The sequence below is a fragment of the Cyprinus carpio genome, chromosome B7 (assembly GCF_018340385.1).
Source record: "Cyprinus carpio isolate SPL01 chromosome B7, ASM1834038v1, whole genome shotgun sequence".
In the NCBI taxonomy this organism is placed as follows: Eukaryota; Metazoa; Chordata; class Actinopteri; order Cypriniformes; family Cyprinidae; genus Cyprinus; species Cyprinus carpio.
In genome coordinates this window covers 704,577-723,982 of record NC_056603.1, presented here as the reverse complement: position 1 = coordinate 723,982, position 19,406 = coordinate 704,577, and the positions used below count along the sequence as shown (strand labels likewise).

The 19,406-nt window shown below is 38.5% G+C and overlaps 3 pseudogenes; 2 read left to right on the top strand and 1 right to left on the bottom strand.

Moving 5' to 3' along the window:
* Positions 1 to 365: 365 nt before the first annotated feature.
* On the top strand, positions 366 to 8,669 carry LOC122137892 (annotated as a pseudogene).
* A 3,188-nt stretch (positions 8,670 to 11,857) lies between these two features.
* Positions 11,858 to 12,788, bottom strand: LOC122137847 (annotated as a pseudogene).
* Positions 12,789 to 13,327: 539 nt separating this feature from the next.
* Positions 13,328 to 19,358, top strand: LOC122138045 (annotated as a pseudogene).
* The last annotated feature ends 48 nt before the right edge of the window (positions 19,359 to 19,406 follow it).

Genomic DNA, 19,406 nt, shown 5'->3' with positions numbered 1-19,406 from the left:
CCTAAGCTCTCGGTTTTCTCTTTTACAGGTAATATTATTGGCTCAGGAATCTTCGTCAGCCCAAAGGGAGTGTTGGAAAATGCCAGTTCAGTGGGCCTGGCCCTCATTGTATGGATAATCACAGGCATTATAACAGCAATCGGAGCACTCTGCTATGCTGAGCTGGGTGTTACTATCCCCAAATCTGGAGGCGACTACTCTTATGTCAAGGACATCTTTGGAGGGCTGGCAGGGTAAGTAGGTGACTTACTATTAGTAATGCAAACCTTAGTGTGAAGGGAATTTTAACATGATTTATTTTTTTTAAGGAACGTATTTTAACATCTGTGTGTGTTTTTATGCTACAGGTTTTTGCGGTTGTGGATTGCTGTGTTGGTGATCTACCCCACTAACCAGGCGGTTATTGCTCTCACCTTCTCCAACTACGTCCTGCAGCCTCTGTTCCCCACCTGCTTCCCCCCAGAGAATGGTCTGCGTCTGCTCGCTGCCATCTGCTTGTGTGAGTACCAGAAGGAGAAACACTGTCCTAGTATTTAGGGATTTTAGGGATTTTGACAGGTATATTAAGGCCTCCATTTAGAATTTAAGGCCAAGCTTAGCAAGCGTTGTCAATTCCTAGTCAACTGTCCTGGTAATGCAAATAGAGTAAGTCTTTTCATATTATGGCTTGATATTAAAATTCTATATTAGTTTGTGTAATAAAAAATTGTCAATAATTTTAAAAATGCAATAAGTAAAATTAAAAACAAAAATCACATTTAAGGGAGGATGTGGCTTGGACGTGAAAATATGTTAAGGTTATCTGAATGTTTTAAAAACTCATAAGATGAAAAACTTGCAGATGAAAAATGCAGGTCCAACTTTGCATTTTTGAAAACACTGTTTTATGTTGTTTACCTCACAGATGCAACAACAACAATCTGCTTGTGATTCACTTGCTAACACTTGTATATTTTAGACATTTTTCTCTGATAGCGCATGCACTCAAAGTTGCCAGGAACTTTAACACAGCCTCTTATGTTTGACCATGAGGCCAAATCACGCTCAAGCGAAAAAAAAACATTTTAAGCCAGGGCTAGAGAAACAGAGTTTTGGGACTGACAGAAAGAGAGAGATGGATTAATGTGTGACTGAAGAAGGCTGAGGGGAGTGGACAGAAAGGTTGTGGGAAAAAGTACGGAGGATAGAGAGGGATGAGAGTGAAAGAGAGAAGGATGTGTGAAGATGAATGGAATGATGTTTTCAAGGCGTCAAGAAGCCTTGAGCATGGGCTTTCTACAAATTTCACGCTGGAGCTACAAATACCTAATGCTGTATGTAGACAGACAAACAACAGACATCCTAGGAAAAAGAGAGAGGTCAACAGAAGATATAAGGTGAGACTTCACCTTGTTTTTAAAATAAGTGTATTAAGTTTCAATTTAAGACTAGCCTTAACAGCCGTTTAGTTGGTTCAGTTATGTATTAGATTTAAAAACTGTTCATAAACTTTTGTCCTTTTTATGAATCTGAGTCAGAATTATCTATTTAACTTTTGGCTTGTAAACCAGTACAAGCTGTTTGTCCAGTTTGTAGGGTAACAGAGCTGATCCAGCATTCACTGTGTACTTTTAAGGCTCTTAAGGAAGGGGGACTATATCACAATCAAAATGTGCTTCTGATTGGATGAAGTTGAAAAGGTTTTTTTTTTAATTAACCAGATGTTCTCAAGCAGCTCTAAAGCATTTTCTTCTTATTTAGTTTTGCCTTTGTTTTGTTTAGAGAACGGCAGGAAGTGAGTGAAAGGGCAAAAGTGGACACTATGGCACAGTTTTAGAGAATGTCCCTGCTCTTGTATCCTACTGCTTTATACCTCTTTACTACCTTTATGCCTTTTGTTCTAGAACCAGTACAGCAATTCTGAGAAAAGTATGTCTGTAAGTGTGCGCATGGCTCTCTTTCAAACGCTGCCAAATAGGCAGCATTTTAAGGGAACATAGGCACACTCTTGACACAAACACTACTCTAAAAGTAGTCTACCATTTAAGACACCCTTTGGCCAAAAACTGGCAGCATTGCATTTATATTTTTCAGAGAAGACAATCCAAAAATGCAATTGTTGTGTCCCAAATGGCATACTATGCTATTCCTATTTGCTACATAAGGAAAGCTGTGACAATGTATAAAGTGCCCAACATTTCACACTTCATTTTTTGGTTAATTAAGTGCATCATCAAGTTATTTTCATCATCAAGGCACTTTTTCTTTTTGGAATTTTCAGTGTAAACACACTATTTCTACTAAAAAATGCTATAGAATAGTGCATTAGTTCAGTGGGTATAGAAAAGAATCACCCCCCTTTAAAATAATCACATTTTGTTGCTTTGCAGCCTGAAATGAAGATGGACACAATTTTTGTTTTATCCAGCTGTACTCAGTGCATCTTAAAACATCCAAGTGAAAGATATCACACCAACATGCCATAAAAAAATAACTGAATCACTGTTGAGTTGGAAAAACAATCACCCCCTTGTGTCAGTATTTTGTTGAACCACCTTTTACTTTAATTACACCCTTTAGTCTGTTGGGATATGTCTCTATTAACTTTGCACATCTAGACTTTGTCCACTGTTCTTTGCAGAACTGCTCAAGTTCAGTTAAACTTGATGGTGTCCGTTTGTAGACTGCATGCTTCAAGTCATTCCACAGATTTTCAATGGGGTTTAAGTCTGGGATCTTACTAGGCCATGCAAGGACATTCACCCCTTTCTCCTTTTATCTCACTGTGTGGTCAGTTTTGCTGGGTGCTTTGGGTCATTGTCATATTGGAAGGTAAACATTCTTCCCATTAACAACTTTCTCAAGAATCCTGACAAGTGCTCTGCTGCAGAGAAACACCCCATAACAGGATATGACCATATTATCACCATGCTTTTACTGTAGCAATGGTGTTATTTGGATGCTGAGCTATATTGGATTTCCACCAGACATCATTTGGTGTTGAGGCCAAATAATTACATTTTAGTCTCATCTGCCTCAGAATCTTCAAGATGCATTTTGGCAAAGCTCAGTCGTGACTGCATGTGGCCTTTCTTGAGGAGTTGCTTTTTTCTTTGAACCCTCCCATACAAGCCACATTTGTGGACCGTTTGTGTTATTGTTGTCACATGCACACAATGACCACTCTTTTGCTCCTGCAAGTTGCTGTAGGCCTCTTGGTAGCCTCTCCCACCAGATTCCCTTCTAGCTCTTTTATCCAGTTTGGAGCGAATTCCTGATCCAAGGAGGGTCTGGTTCAAATGCCTTTGTGTGCCATTGAGAAGACGATTAGCTTAACCTGATTGAGTTTACAAGTCATATTTAGGAGGGGGTGATCCTTTTTCCTGACATCTTGGTGTTTCTTAACACTTAACACAATCTTAACACTGTAAGTGGACCTCAGAGAACAGTACAAAATAATAAAAGGAAGGCAGTTCATGTCCCCTTAAATGTAATATAGTGAGTCATTAAATTTTGTAAAATACTAAAAAAGTTCAATATACCTAAAAACTGACTATTTTACCCATATATTTATGTGTGCTACTGCATGTATTTTATCATATCCAGTATCACATGGTTAGCTTAGCAACATGCTAACTGAAACAAGTTGTGAAACAAACGTTGCGTGAGATGTGCTATTTGTGTTCCGGATCAATCCATTTTATGTTGGGATGATGCCTATGTAGACAGTAAAGAGCAAGAAAGAATCCACTAAGGTTTAAAACAGAGCTCATGAGTGTATTTTTCTCAACAGGCTGTTGAATTATGAGAAAAGTTGTTTAGCACATGTTTGTACTTGCATCAAATCCAGGATATCAAGGTGATAAACATGTTAAATTAGTAACTCTGACCTGTGTGTGTGTGTGTGTGTGTGACCTCCACTGTAAGTAGCTTATTGTAGTAAGAGTGCTGCTGTCATAGGAATGTTTCTGCATGCTTGCATTAGTAAGGTATACTATGTACTGCAGATTTCACTACCTTAATTTTGTAAGGAAACACTCTATAACTCTCTTCATCCTGTCTCTGCTTATTTTTCTTTTACCGAAAGAGTTTCACAAACACCACCTTCTAAGACGTCCTCACCAGTCCATTTCCCAGAATGCATGGCCCTTATCTCAAGAATCGACTGGGCTCAGTTAAAGACACGTCATTGGCTCTGTACAGTCAGGCAGTGTTCCTTTTACACAGAGATAAGACATAAGGATTACACCTCCTCGCCCAAAGCTTTGTAGTATTTGGTTTTGACTGTGTTCCCTTCACGCTGCATTAGGCAGGGTGTCACTTTGCATTGTCAAACTGTTTATGTCCCATTAGCCACAAACAATAATTATCAAGGAGTTTGTGTAATAAAATACACCCCTCCACTTTACGTAATGTCAGCGACTGTCATGACTAGATACTGTTACAGGTCTAAGCAGTTTGACACTGAATGAGAGCCAAGAATTTAAACTGTGTTTGGCCACTTTACACAGACAATCTCAATTCATGCCCAGTTCACACTAGTTTTGTACGTAATTGCTCTATTGATAGGTTAATAAAATATACATAGCATAATCAGTCTGATTAACTACCTGTTGCAGTGGGTGATTCAAATTATTTCTTGTCTACAAGTACATGAATAGCATGTAAAAGAACTCTGAAGTGCAAATCATGAAGCAGCATTTTTGCTTGTCTTGCAAGTTCTCCAAAGTGCAAGACTCAAAGTTTACTTGAACGCTCAGGGTTCTTGCGTCCCTCTGATTTTATAACCAAATATGTCAGTCACATGCTATCAGAAGACTGTGCATGTGACCATGTCATTTAGCACATTAACTTTATCAGCAGAACTTTAAATAAGTAAAAATGTATATGAATATATGAGAAAACATATTTTACATGCTCTAACTGGTTACTTTTTTGTCCTAATTTTTACTCACCTTTTAAAAAAAAAGAAAAGAAAAGGTACAAATATTCCATGTAATCTCTTTAAAATCATGAGGTAAAAAATCACTGCTTGAAAGTTTCCAGTAGAATGATGCTATCAATGCCTCAATCATAGATTTGAAAAATGAATACATATACTGAGTTGGTTTGAATGAAAACATCTGCCAAATCAATAAATGTTAAGGTAAAATTTCCTATTATAATTATTTTGCACTGACTTTAACCATATTGCACCTGTCTATCTGTCTCAGGTGTTGCAGTTCATTCCAATGTTTATTTAGAATAAAAAGGTCTATTCTGAGTTTATCATTTGTGTGTCTGATTAATTTCCTCATAGCTGAAAAGCATTATTTTATAATCCTTTGGCATTTTAGACTGCTCAAACTGCATGGCGCCAGTAATCTCACCAAAGGCTCATAATGTGTGTGTGTGTGACCAGCCTTGTAACCTCAATGTCTTTGTGTTTCAGTGCTGCTGACTTGGGTGAATTGCGCTAGTGTGCGCTGGGCAACACGAGTACAGGATGTCTTCACTGCAGGGAAACTTCTGGCCCTCATTCTTATCATCATCATGGGCATCGTACAAATCTGCAAGGGTAGGCACCATATGTCTAACGTATGTGTGTGCTTGTAATATATTACTGGCTATTCAAGAAGGTCTGTGCTAAATAACAGAGTGTGTGTGTGTGTGTGTGCATTTGAAGAAGTGTGTTAAGCGTGGCTCCCCGTTCTCTTGGGCATGTTGCTTCATTTCCAGTAGCTCTGTAAAATCTCCAGAAAAACTAAAAGCACAGCACTTCACCTCTCTGTCTCATTGTCTCAGCAGAACTCACTGGGTTGGAACCTCTAATAAAGAATAACACTGATAATGCAGCTTTCACAGCTGATGTGTCAGAAAGGATTCAATAATGATCACACTGCTGACAGCCTGTTAGCTCAGACACTGACCTGATGAAATTAGAGTGACAGATGTGATTCCACGCATTATTGCTAAAAAAACTGGATTTGGGTTAGTTGGCACTGGCTGCTTTTTAATGTGGGGTGTTCAGGGTCACATATGCTCTCAGAGAGAGTTCAGAGAGTACATGTGACCCAAAGACCTGACCCTAGAAATGTGGTATTAATACTATGGCTTAGGGAACAAAAAGACAAAAAATCCAGCCCAAACCAGTTAAAAGTTGTAGTTGTATTTTGGAAAATGATAGCTTGTTTCTACTGGTTCAAGCTGCTTTGGGTGGATTATTAGCTGTCAAAGATGGAAGTTCATAACCAACTAGCAAATAAATGAGGCATTTTATAACAAATTTCCCTTTTAATATTTGGTCATTATTGTTCCCTTTCTTTCTTTCTCCAGGCGAGTATTACTGGTTGGAGCCGGCCAATGCTTTCGAGCCTTTTCAAGACTATGATGTCGGTCTGATCGCTTTAGCATTTCTACAGGGATCCTTCGCCTACGGTGGCTGGAATTTCCTAAATTATGTCACAGAGGAACTTGTCGACCCATATGTGTAAGCCAATTCTCATCTTATTAAAGGGATAGTTCACCCAAAAATTATAATTCTGTCATCATTTACTTCCATTTACTTGGTTGCCATTGACTTCCATAGTAGGAAAAAAATACTATGGAAGTCAATGGCAACCACCAACTGTTTGATTACCAGCAGTATTCAAAATATCTTCTTTTTATGTTCAACATAAGAAAGCAACTCATACAGGTTTGGAACGACATGAGGGTGAGTAAATGATGACAGAATTTTCATTTTTGGGTGAACTATCCTTTAAGAGCTTACAATAATTTAATACTGTGTTCTCAACATTTAATTAGTGTTAATAAGATATGCATCATACTTCCTTTGACTGAACTCTTGATTTTTATTTTTCCAAACAGGAACCTTCCCCGTGCTATCTTCATCTCCATTCCCCTCGTGACCTTTGTGTACGTTTTTGCTAACATTGCTTACGTCACTGCCATGAGCCCTCAGGAGCTGCTGGCTTCTAATGCTGTAGCTGTGGTGAGTGACCTGTGTCCATTCTTAGCACTCAGACACTACTAGACTGCAAACCGAACATTGTTTTGCTTCATGCAGGAAATTCTTTGACATATCTACCAAAGTATCAATATTTAAAGTTCTATGATTGATACTTGGAATGAGCTCTTGATATACCATTCAAACAGATATATCAGACTCCAGAATCTCCTGCACTCTATTCTAATGACTTTCTGAATGAAACAGCACAGATATATGGATATGATAATGCATGTATTCGACCAACGTTATTTTTTTCCTCTGCTTGTCTCTCTTTTCTCTCCTTCACCACTCTGTTGCTCTCTCCCAGACGTTTGGTGAGAAGCTGTTGGGAGTGATGTCATGGATCATGCCCATTTCTGTGGCCTTGTCCACATTTGGGGGGGTCAACGGCTCCCTCTTCACCTCCTCTCGGTCAGTCCCTCCATCCATTCATTCATCCATCCATCCATGCATCATTCACAGACAAGATTAAACTATCTATCTATCTATCTATCTATCTATCTATCTATCTATCTATCTATCTATCTGTCTGTCTGTCTGTCTATACTCCCTTCTAGTGAATATATTGGCATCCTAAATAACAGTGTTTTGGGTTGTTCAGGTTGTTCTTCGCGGGTGCACGTGAAGGTCATCTACCTAGCTTACTGGCTATGATTCATGTGAAGCGCTGCACCCCAATTCCAGCCCTACTCTTCACTGTGAGTATTATATATATACCCACCTCTCCCTCTTCTTACTTTTTGTTGAGCTTGAATTGACTTCACGATGTGACATCAAACACTCTCTCTTGCTCTCTTGCAGTGCATCTCAACACTTCTGATGCTATGCACCAGTGACATGTACACACTCATCAACTATGTGGGTTTCATCAACTACCTCTTCTACGGTGTCACTGTTGCGGGGCAGATTGTACTGCGGGTTAACAACCTGACATGCACCGGCCAATTAAAGTAAGTGCTGTGAATTACTGAAACCTGAACCAAAAATCAATATCAGTTTTTGCTCAGTGATCTTAATGTGATTGTTCAGTGTGATTCTGTCTATACGTCCCATATAAGCTGAAAAAGTAAGAAATTTTTCCTTCTGACTGCTAACGTTACTTCTGCTACTCACAGATCAGTCTGGTGTGGCCTGTCATCTACCTGCTGTTCTGGGCCTTCCTGCTGATCTTCTCTCTGTACTCGGAGCCTGTGGTGTGTGGCATTGGCTTGGCCATCATGCTTACTGGAGTCCCTGTCTATTTCTTGGCTGTGTACTGGGACAACAAACCCCAGTGCATCAATACATTTGTTGGTAAGTTGAACACAATGATGTTCAAAGATGTGTTAAGTTTAACGATAACATCACTATATGTCTCTAATGAGAAACTATGTACCTCATCACACTCAAGTAATTAATACTTTTATACAGCAAGGATCTATTAAACTGATCGCAAGTGACTGGTTTTGAACTTTCTGTTCTTTAAAAAAATCTTGAAAAAAGGTGTTACATGAACTGAATTCCTTTCTTTGTGTTTTCAGGCAAGATGACATACCTGGGTCAGAAGTTTTGTGTAGTGGTCTACCCTATGGAGGATGAGAAGAAAAACGAGGAGTCTGGAGAAGAGATCGAACTGAAGGAGCAGTCGGTTCCACTGTCAGCAGAGGATGAGCAGACACCAAAATCAGCTGACTGCTGAACAGACATGTGGAGACGCACTCATTCAACTTCACATACAGGCAGCCAGAAATCAAACTCAGATTTTTCACATACCTCTATATTTAGGCTTTTCATAAAGAGGGGATGCACAGAGTAATGAACAGAGACTAGCTGCTCCACACCGTCATGTGGTTTCTGCTTTAGTGGTCTTTAACAACGTTATCCGTTATCTCTAGTTGCCTCCATTCTCTAGTTATATCTAGTTATCTCCATTGGCTGTGCAACAGAATTACAACATTAAAATGTGGGATGACATAAGATCTAGAATGTATTACTTATACACACTGGTTTGGAAACGGTCTGCAATTTTTACAATTACCTTTCTGAAACATTATTTTCTATGAGAAACAGAGAATTAGAATTCCGTTTAGTTTATGCTAAAAATGCCAAAAGACATCATGGCTTCACCAGAGATGGCAGGGTTTATTTTAATTTATTTATTTATTATTGAGTACATTCTAATGTTTCTAATTCTCACCCCCTCTTTTTTACATTTTTTTTTATTTCTGTCCCAACACTCCCAAGAGTAAAGTTTTTTTTTTTTTTTTTTTTTTACAAGCCAAAAGCTGTATTTTATTTTTTTACATTTTCTCATTTCAAGTGTATTTCATCACACCAAAACACTCAGAAGCTCTTCTGTTTATATATTTTTGATTCCTATTCTAATCATATTGCTTTGTAATTATGAAATGGTGGTTTTGTTTCTTTTATATTTTATTTTCTCTTTTCTCTTTCCAGAAGGAAAGCTCTGGGGCCCTTCTTTTTAATCATCATATTTTGTAAGGCATATAAAAGAACCTGTTGTGGTGGTTCAGAGTAGTTTTCTACCAGGTTACTCTGGTACTGATACAATTTAAGCTCTTTAAGTTATGATCGCTGTTAAAGAGTATTCTCTTTCGAGTATTTTGAGGATAAAACGTGTTCAAGGAAAACTTAAAGATTCCATTGTGGAAATTAAGTGTTGCAATGGCATCTTCATTCTGTGTGGACTTTAAACAGAATATGTATACGGATGCACATTCATAACCCTGGAAGTTCGCTTTTCACGCAGTTTAATTATTTCACAAGTATATAGACAAAAATATATTCAAAATTACAGAGCGTCTTTGCGTTATATATGGAAAAAGAAAAACAATAGTGGCGCAAAGCCTGTGGGTCTGTGATGTGGCTGAGAGCCTGTGAGAATGTCAGAATTTTGGTCCTGTCATTTTTTTATGTGAATATTCACAAAACTTGAAATCAGTTATGTCAGAAGAGCTCGTTAAATCAGTCTTAAGCACAATATTTTATAATTGTGTAGATGGACTGCAGATGTTATATAGGTGCAATACAAGGGACTAGAATCAATCAATCAAGCTAACAAACATAGTCCGGATGATTACATTAATATACTAAATAACTGAATTATACACCAAAATGGAGAGCCTTAAAGAGTATTAATTAAAAAAAAAAATAGACTTAAAAATATATTTGTGTAAGTAAATAATATATGCTCAGTTCGAGAATACATGATTAAAGTGTTCAGTATGTATGTCACTTGTCCATTCAAGCGTGTAAGGCTTTTTAGTGGTCACAGGGTCTTTTCATTGTGCCTCTGTGTTGATGTCACACCCACTTGTGAAGACTATGGAAAAGTGCCGATTGTTCATTGTTTTTATTATTATTATTGCAGATCTGTAGTGTGTAAGTACTGTATAAAAAGCAATATACAGTATATCGTTGTAATTCATTGCACATCCATTTTGCAGAGCTTAATCCCCCCACATCCTTAGAGACTATTCATATCAAATCTATAATCTTCTCACTTACACAATAATCACTGCCTTTTGGTTCTCTCTGTCCTAGTCAGGCAGCGTCGAGACACCGTTATCATCCATTATTCAACGGACTGTGTAAACTTTGTATGTATCGTCAAAGGTGCAGAGCATCTTTGGTTGTTGTACTGCTACTCCTGAGCTGTGCCCAGTATCCAGAACTGCCTAATGTGTGCTAAACACAAACACTATGTGTATTTATATGGAAGCTGTGACTCTGATTGTGCTGCAGTATTAGGCTTTCCTATCCACACACACACACTTATCATACAGGTGATACCAAAATCTCAATTCTGTCACATATTTGATTGTCACATTAGTAAGAAATGATTGATGTTAATATTTTGAATGACCTCACAATTATATAAAAATCACATAAGAGAATGATTTTTATAGATTATATTAAGAAAGGTACAGTCTAAAAAAACATAAAGCTCAAATTACCACTTACAACATAACTGGGGTGAACGGTTTTGTACCAGAGTCTTCTTGTTTACTATATGTTTTGTATTTGTTTGAACAGTATATATTAAACGACAAATAATCTATATGCTGAACCAGGGAAGACTTGTTTATTTTTAGGCTGACATAAAAAACTACAACACTGCCACCTACTGCAAATCAGGAGAATGGCAGACTATGGTTACCTCGTTCAATAGTTTTCACAGCTGTCACAACTAGTTTGGGGTATTTATTTATATTGGCTCATTTGAAAATAATTTTGTTCAAAGTTTTTAATTGTTTTATGGGGACTTCACAACTAAAATTGCATGTCTGCAAAAATGTAGTAACCTACCCAAAACATAACTCGTGCTCCAAAACCTCACCAAAATGAAAAGTTTTGTCATTGTGTGAGCCTTCTGGTCAAAATCCTTAGATGTTTTTGGCAGACAACCCTGGAAAACTCTTTGTTATATATTAAGGTTCTTCTTGTTCTCCTTTTTTGATGACACTGACTTTCAGTTTTGTCTAGCTGAATGCTGCCGTGTATCACATTTGTATGCATACAGTAAAAATTTTTATCAGTGCGGTGCATGTAAACAAACAAGAAACATTGCTAGATATCCTAGATATATATGGAATATGTTTTGAATTGAGCCAAATCAATTGAGGAAATCTCGAAACCCCTCTGAATGATGAAAGAATAAACAATGTTTACATGCTCGAATGGTTGCATCAGTTTTTATTGACAAACTGATACATCAGGTTTACCTTGATTTTTAACATGTCTTGTAAACTTAACAAAAAGAGCACAATCACGCTCTTAATGAATTAGGGTGGGGTGGATTCATTAACAGGAAAAAAGCGTGCTGATGATATTCCAACAAAGAATGCAGTGGCTGCCACTCATCAGTCCTGATGGTTTCAAATGGTTTCTGACAACACGTGTGAATATACGCGGATATCTAAGGAGGCCAAGGCAGGACTGGCGGTTACATAGACGTGAGGAGGCTGCTGGGATGCTGGTGGACCCGCCCACCTCTTAGTGCAAGAACCAGATGCAGCACGGAGCCACCCTGGATCTTGTAATCAGCTGCCGTTTTCTCATCATTCCTGAGCCGGAGAAGATGGAGGTTTAGAATAAAAATACAGAAACCTTCAAGAGCATGATAAACGTGCACGTTAAATGCATTACATCTGTTTTCCACTGTAGATGAGTCTCTGTTGCTGGGGTGGGATCCCCTCTTTCTCCTCTCCTCCACTCTCTCTTTTATTCTCTCCACCTGAAAAGGGTGGATGCATCAATGCACATCAAATCAAATGCTCTTTTTGCTGTCAACTGTGTAAAATATAAACGAATGCGAGATCATCGATTAATATTGCTGTAAATCATTATGCATTTGAATATTGTACCTTGTCTGTAGGCTCGATGTCGATCTCGATTTCTTTGCCAGTGAGTGTCTTTAAATAACAACATCGACGATTAATTCATTTAGATGATTTCCCTCTGAATGAGTCTTTTTCTTTCGACAGTTCGCTATAATATTATCTATGGGCATGTCATACTGTTATAAAAATGCTGTTTGTCTGATTCGCAGTGCCTTACTATATTTAATACCTCAGACTAGAACCATACTCATAAGAACTGTGCTGAATGAAATAGCCGTTCTTCGTTCATTTCTTACCTTGACTTTAATTAGCATTGTAGCTTCTTCTGTTCTAGAAATACATGCAGGGAAATTGAATGCGAATAAAGTGATGGTAGAAGTCCAGGCACCTCTAATCAAATTGTTTCCACGATTCCCCACTGAAGTTCCTGCGTTACTAAAAAATAATTCCTACCATCCTAGTGTCTGTAGGAAGCGTTCCGAGGGGCTGTGTGGAAACTAAACGGCATTTGACGACAGATGACTATTTAGAGTTTCGTAAAATGAAACTAATAGGTTTACATATTTTATACTAAACTTACTAAAACTATCTCTAAGTAACAAAATATTTCAGTTGAATTCAAACTGACAGGGAAAAATAAAATGCTGACGACCATTTATTTGCGACAGTGCGTTGTCTGTAGTTTTTTCGCCGAACGCTCGAACTTTATTCAACGCGCAGCCGTCAGCTTAAAGACTACAGTGTACACCCGCGTGACAACCGTAAACATCCGCCCTCCTAAAATGACCGCCTCCAGCCCGAAAGCGCCTCGGTGTCATTTCTCTCTCATCGACAGCCTTTCAAGGAGGTGCTCGTCTGCAATTCTAGGTAGGACAATATTTATTTTGTAGCGTCTGTATATAAGGACACACGTATAATTAGTTGTAATGCACGGTAAAAAAACATTTAGTTGTCAATATGACAGAAAAGATACAATAATGCTCATGGTGGCCTAGATTTATCTGACGGCTGAGACATGTGCAAGAACACAGAACCAGATGTGAGACATTTAAGGGTCATTTTATTTGATGTCTTTATGGTGCATTGCTTTACTCTCCTGTCTGAAATTGAATAGCTATTTGGGTATCACAAAATGTTAAATCATAGATTTAGTGAGTTTTGAAAATAATTATGAAAAACGGGGAAAGTCGTGGCCTAGTGGTTGGAGAGTTTGACTCCTAATCCTAAGGTTGTGGGTTCGAGTCTCGGGGCCGGCAATACCAGACTAAGGTGCCCTTTTGAACCCCCAACTGCTCCCTGGGCGCTGCTCACTGCTCCGTTTGTGTGTGTGTGTGTGTGTGTGTGTGTGTGTGTGTGTGTGTGTGTGTGTGTGTGTGTTCGTTCACGTTGCAGCTCCCATAACAGAAGGAGTGGGAATGTTTTTCTTTCCCTTGTCTTGTGTTTCTGCAGACAGTGAGATACGGTAAGAGCGGACTCAAGGGCCATCCTCTTCAGCAGCCATGCCCACGCATAGAAAAATGATATCAAGCTCGACTTCAAGGACGTGCTGCTTCGACCCAAAAGAAGCACTCTCAAATCTCGCATTGAGGTTAGTCGCTCTTAATATGTTTATATTTTCATTATAGATGACGGATAGAGTATTAGTTTGTTCCTTGTCTCAGTTTAATTAAAGGTCCACCCACTGCAATCACAAGTGGTGCAACGCACTTTCATTTACTTTTCCACACTCTCTCTTCTGTTTTCTCGTCTGTTTCAGGTGGATCTCATGCGCAGTTTTACGTTCAGAAACTCAAAGGGGCAGTTACGTGGGATTCCCATCATAGCTGCCCAACATGGACACTGTGGGGACTTTTGAAAAAAAAGGCCTTAAGTCTTACATCAGGTATGAATGAACTGTTTTCCTCTCATTATCCATACAGTTGATCACATCACTTTCAACAGAAACCTGAACAGACACCTCTATGATATCAACAAATGTTTCGGAACAGAAAAAAAAAGTACATTATCAGAAATTCTATATTTTATGTTAGCATGACCTGGTGAAGAGTTGTGTGGTCAAAAAAGCCAGTTTTCTATCATTTCTTTAATTAAAAATGCATGAAAAACAGATGTTTAAATTCATTATTTTTGGTATTAATGGCCAGAATTTAGTTCTTGACTTGGTACTTTGGCCTATGACTTCTCAGGTTCTACAGATGATAAGTGGTGCACGTTGCATGTTTAGTTTAGACTTACAATCTGAAGTTTAGTTTGAAGTCATGGGTTTTGTTACTTTGATACGATATAAAAAATGCCGCGGTCTCTTTACGAGTTTGGAATGATCAATGATGAATGTCGACACTAGAAGTTTTCGTGCAGTTCACCGTGCTGCTCTAAGGAAGTGTGACGAGAAACATAAAAAGTAAAATAGGTTCATCTTTACAGACAGAACATGCACATAATTAAACGGTATTAATGAATTTTTTTTTTTTTTTTTTTTTTTTTTGAGGCGTGAAATATTTTTTTTTTTTTTTTTTTTTTTAAATTTAGTCTCTTTACAGCCATCCATAAGCATTATGATGTGGATGAATGAAGGACAGTTTGCAGCCAAGCACCGACCAAGAATCTTCAGGTGAGGCAACACCCTTGCTAGTTTTTTAATCTAGTAAGCAGATCTCAAGATTATTGATATTTAAATGATGACATGCTTTCTTTTTTTATCTCCAGAGTTTTTTTTTTTTAGCAGTCAGCACGGGGACGAGTGATGGGGACTTTGAGAAACTGGGGGCCATCGTGGCTGCTGTGCCTCAAATTCAGTACCATATGTGTGGATGTGGCCAAGGCTACTCTGAACACTTTGTCAACTTCGGTCAAAGACGTGAGGCAGAAGTTCCCTACGCACACTATCATGGTCAGTTACCTGTCAGCAACAACAGATTACATATTTTATTGACATTATCTCGTTAACGGTCATCTTAATATTTTGAAATAATTTGTAGGCTGGCAATGGGGTCACAGGAGAGATGGTTGAGAGCTGATTCTTGCTGGTGCTGACATCATCAAAGTGGGCATGGACCAGGTGATGTCATTGTCGTCTATTGCCACGGTTTCAGATGGTGTGTCAGAATCATACTTAACACCAGTTTCACGACATGTGTTGATGTGTGTAGGTTCTGTGTGCACCACGCGTAAGAAGACTGGAGTGGGTTATCCCTCAGCTGCGTGCAGTGATTGATTGGCGCTGACGCTGCACATGGCCGGAGTGGGACACATCATATCTTGAGACTCTCATGTTTCAGAGCCAAGTTTCTTACATTACCCAGATAACAGCCTACATTACATAAACCCTGTGAATTTCTACAGCTTCCTAAATTATCAGCATGAAAAACCTGTTACTGAGAGTCTACGTACATGCCTTCTGTCCTCTAATTAAAGGCCTATTTATTGTTCTTAATATTTTAAGATGAACATTTATTGGACTGAAGCAACTTAGTTTATTGATGAATCATACATCATGCTTAAAAAAATCATGTTCAAGATGTAAGTCAATTATGTGAAAACAGGCTTTTTCAGGAATGGTTTTATTTTATTCTATTTGCTAATTGCTTTATATTTTCCCCCAAAAATATAAAACTGCAGACCATTGATCATAAGGCTGAACATAAAAATATAATGTACTAAGATATAATATTGCGATATATAGAGTGACAACTGATATTTATGTGCATGGGGTATGTAAGGGGTCCTCTTCTAGCGTTATAAAAATAATTGAAAAAAATCGCGTGAGTTAGTTATCAGAATTTCATCTGCCTTTTTGTCCATATGAAATAAAAGCCCTACTATATGAAATCCAAATTGGCATATTTTGGCTCAGTTTGGGCCTAAAATAAACTGAGATGTTTTTTGGGGTTCCTGCGAGTAGGTAGCTCCATATTCTCACTAATATTAATGACTACAACTGGCTATTTATCAAATATGGACGAAAACATAAAAAATGAAAAAATATATAGGGGGGGTTGCGGTTATTTTATATTGTTCTATTTTTTGGATTACACCAGGATGTGATTGCACAACGCGACTAGACAACAGAACCCCATTCGTATTGGAGATTCTGTCTACACTGGATGTGGCACAGATTGACACAACAAAAGTAACTGACAGTAAACCCTGATGTTCCTACTCTAATTTCTGACATAAAAGCATTCACGCCGCTTCTGACCTGAAAGAGAAATGTATTTGCGACATGATGCAACCGGGGTGCTCCGCATCCGATCTAGATACAGTGTTTTAGGATCACAAGGAAGGCAATGGTGCATAGACTATTTTGGTCACAGCTTACACTACCATTGTCTGGTTATCTTGTATGTCATCTGTATGGTTCTGTTGATTGAGTTAATTCTGTGTTTGGCCGTCTCTTTAGTTTTCCCTCCTATACAAGCGCAGTGGGCGGGGCTAAATAGGCAGTGATGTAGAAGTAGGCGTTGATCTTGCAGAGGCGAGCTTTGTGCTGCACTATTAGGTCAATAAACTGGCTCATTCCCAAAACAAGTCTTTTTTTCTGAGCTGGTTTCATCGAAAAGGTTTTTTTAGACACAAGGGAAAGGTGTGAGGTTTTATTAGTACATTGGACCTCTTATATGTCAAAAGAAGCAGGGACATTTGATTTCTCTGTTCATGAGCCCTTTTAACAATGGTTTTTCTGACTTATCCCAGGCTTTTATAGCGACTAACAATGAAAAGTAACAGACCCACCCGTCCTGCTGCTTGGCATGCCTGTTGTAGACACAGAATCTGTGATCATGTATTTGGTGGGACTCATCTGGTTTTCCGCTCTTGCTGTCGGATGGGGGATGCAACTTCCCAAGGGCGGAAGTCTCCAAAGCATTTGTGTGAGTTTGGTAGACGTTGCATTATAGTAAGAGCATTAAACAAGAAAGACAAGTCATCTTAGTGGACACAAATGTTGGATTCTGGATATTTCTTGTTGCCTTTGCTATATATAAAACCAGGGCCAACATGTTTTACGTTGCAGAAGACCCTCCTGGAATTGCTCTGTTTCTATCTTCTTTTGCTCCAACGTGAATCACACCATTTTGCTTGAAAAGTTACAAACACTGCAGACACTTCAGAACTGGTGAAGATTTACATGCTGATATGTGCTTTCCGAATTGCTGCCTTGGAAAAATGGCTGATAGGCGCCACCTATAAAATTTTCCTCAACGTAAATTTTTTCAAACGAAGCGCCCCTCCCGCTATGTTTACATGTACTTGAATGAACATCTGGTACATAGAATGTACTGTTCCCAATTACCTACAAAACACAAAGTCTCTTGTTTCTCTTTGTTCTCTTGCCTTTACGAATTTAAATTGTGAAGATCTTGACGTTTTTGTCAAAGGCTGTGTCCGGCGCTACACTGTGTGGCAGGGGCTGGAGCTGAGTTCGTGATGCTGGCGGGAATGCTTGGCGGCCATTCTGAGAGTGGTGGCGAAATCATAGAGGAACAACGGCCGAAGACAAACTGTTCTATGGCTATGAGCTCAGACAACGGCCATTGAAGAAGCATTCAGGAATGGTAGCAAGTACTGGGCCAGGTACGCTCATGCGAGACCCTACTCCCATGCTGAAGCTGGTGGCTTATTTTATCTAGTGTTTGGTAAATTACATTACAGACAAATGGTATTTGATAGAGAAGCAATCAAGTGATCTTTATTTATCGTAGCACATTAATACAAAGAGATTGTTTTACAAGCAGGCCTGACAGAAATAACCAGACAATAAAAGAGAAGAATCAAAGCTCCATAAACTTCTCCAAATATGATTCAAATCCAATCCAATTTCTGCTGTAAAGCAGCTTTAAAAGGACACTAGCATCATTTATTCAACTCAAGTCAGTTCCGTCTTGATTCAGTTCATTTTTAATAACCTGAAATAACAGTTTATAACTGTTTTAACATCCCTCATTTATTAATGGAATTTGATTCAGCGATAAGGCAAGCCTCTACAGAAGACAGGAGTGTCTCATCAAGCCAGCTTCATTTTTCCAGTTTTTTTTGCTCTTGTTCCTCCAGCCAAAGGGGTCCAGAACTCACAGGCCTAAATTATTAAATGCTAATTGGCTAGGATGTAACAATTCCACTCAACAACCTCATAATGCGATATTCCAATTCACAGTATTTTTTTCCTGATACGATTTTACTCATAATTTTTTTTTTTTCTTTAAACAAAATGAGGTGTACTTTTATTATTGCCTTTGGACAGAATGCCGCCCTTTCTTGACGTGAAACTGAAAAATAACAAAACTAATTTGAAATTTTAAAACGACATCCCAAATAAAAGAAATTGATAATGCAAATAAAAGATCTCTCTCATATCAAACAAATCGGCTTGCCTGTGCCTTTCATTAAAATTAAGGCACCATGTTGCCGTATTACATGCTAAGTTTCTTCAGTCAGATTCTGAATTGATATGTGCTGCCTTATATAGCGAAGGGAAGCCCCTTATATTATATAATAATTTTAAGAAGCATGTCGCCGCTTATATACACTCAGCTGCTGAAAACGCCATTGGCCTGTATACTGGCGCAGTGATTCAATAAGGCTTCAGTAATATTTGGAGGAAGGGGTTTCCCCATAAGACATCAGCAAATGTAAATGTCTCGCTCCTCATCTCAGGAACCAAGGTTATGTGAGTAAACAGAGATGTTTCCCTGGTTGTCGCCGTGCGAAGCAGCCCTACTAATGACCGGGTTTGATTTGCACCTGTGCATTCTTGATACAAGAAATAAAAAAGTTGATTTTTAAGACTGTAAACACAACTCTTGAGTTGATTATATTGATTGTAAATTTTTGTGTTTTCAGGGCGTCAGAGGGTAAAACAGTTGAACTGCCTTACAAAGGGTCCTGTGGAGCGACCTTGAAAGATGTGCTGGGTGGAGTTCGTTCCAGCTGCACATACGTGGGTGCTGCTAAGCTGAAGAGTTGAGTCGTCGTACCACAACTTCATTAGGGTGACCCAACAACTCAACACAATATTTGGTAATGATAATTTAAGACAGTACAAGGTCTAACCCAGGTCCATATTGGCCAAATTATGCCAAATCCATGCAAAGGTCATT